The sequence below is a fragment of the Cyprinodon variegatus genome, unplaced genomic scaffold (assembly GCF_000732505.1).
Source record: "Cyprinodon variegatus isolate N-32 unplaced genomic scaffold, C_variegatus-1.0 Scaffold1494, whole genome shotgun sequence".
NCBI lineage: Eukaryota > Metazoa > Chordata > Actinopteri > Cyprinodontiformes > Cyprinodontidae > Cyprinodon > Cyprinodon variegatus.
The window spans coordinates 50,612-52,070 of record NW_015151947.1 but is presented as its reverse complement, the minus strand read 5'-3'; the positions used below and the strand labels follow the sequence as shown (position 1 = coordinate 52,070).

Here is a 1,459-nt window from a genome sequence, read left to right as displayed (position 1 = left end):
ATGAAATTTGTACTTTCCGACAATAAAAACTACTTGCCCCGGGAGATCGGGCGATGGTTAACATCGAGCCCTGCAATCCATAGTATTTTTTTCCTGTTCAAAGGGAGTTTTTCCTCTCCACTGTCGCTACAAGCATGCTTAGTGTGAGGGATTGCTGAAGAGTCAATGAGTCGATGCAATCAGCTGGTTTTCCTTAGATAGAAAACTTTAAATCAATCTGACTGGATGATCTGGATCTATAAAGTGACGTGAGACATCAAACAAGGAACAAAGAATCTACGTCATCCATCAATAAGGGTCTCAATAGCTGCACAAAGGGTCTGTTTTCAGCTCAGCTGCAGTAGATGGATGCTCACCTAATCTCTGGAGATGTTCTAGTGATTGCCGGCTGCCATGGGAGGCGGTACGACGCACTGCGCTGTCTAAACAAACACAATCCTCTTATTGACGGCATTTCCTCAGCTTGTTCCTCAGAGCGGCGGCGTGCCCAGTGTGTGGATGGGCGGCGTGTCTGAAGCTGCAGGGCAGTCATCTGGGTGTGATTATTCATCATCCCTCTGCTGAGGCGGCATTACACTTCTCTGAAACAAGCCTCTGCTTTTTCTCCCATCCAGATTGCCCCGGGAGATTGGCTTTCTCCGCCTGTGTAACAGATACCATCTAAACCATTAGGGCTCATTCAGCGCCATGTGCCGCTCTGTAGCTCAGGTTCCTGTGACCCCAGGGTCAAACGGCTGAGAGCTCCCTGACCTCCAGCACTTCCTCTCGATATTAACAGGGTAGTTATGTAGTCAAAAGTCCTGATATAGAACATTGGTTCATTTGGATAATTGCCAATCAGCCGAGCTCTGAGGAGAGCAGTGATGGTGGGTCTTTATGTGGCTCACTGAGGCCATAATGACAGCAAACAGAGGCCCCTCCGCCTGGAATCACGCGCTCCGATGCCCGCCGGCTGTGTTTCTCTCTCCTAACTGGGCTAAACATGAGCCAAGCCCAGGTTTATGCTTGTGGGACGGATATTAAAGCAACTGTTTGCCGGCTGTTGTTTATAGCAGAGGTTCTGATCCAAATGACTAACTACACGGCTGGGATGAACTCACGGATCTCCTCTCTGCTTTCCAAACACAAATTAAACACTAAAAATACTTTGCATTCGTTCTTTTTATACGTATTCTTTATGGGAAAATATTATAACATTTGATACACTTTCATAAAGTGTATCAAATGTATCATAATTATAAATTAAGAAAGTATATTTTTTGACATTTCTTCTAGAATAAATACATTTAAATTCACTTTTATATTTTACATCATAAGTATTATTAATTATTATTTATTTTGCTAATAATCTATAATTTTCCAGAATGCTGCTTTTAAGATCATCATTGCTTTTTTTAATTAATTTTTTTATTTTAGGTATTTTGGTCGTCTGAAAGATTAGGAAATTAAACAAATGTTT

At 42.2% G+C, this 1,459-nt stretch overlaps 1 long non-coding RNA gene across 1 annotated transcript in view; it reads right to left on the bottom strand.

The window, feature by feature from the left end:
• Positions 1-472, bottom strand: part of LOC107103638 — a 7,179-nt gene extending 6,707 nt beyond the window's left edge. The window contains exon 1 of the long non-coding RNA XR_001482191.1: positions 357-472. This is a non-coding gene — a long non-coding RNA (uncharacterized LOC107103638). The remainder of the gene's footprint in view (positions 1-356) is intronic.
• Between the last annotated feature and the right edge of the window lie 987 nt (positions 473-1,459).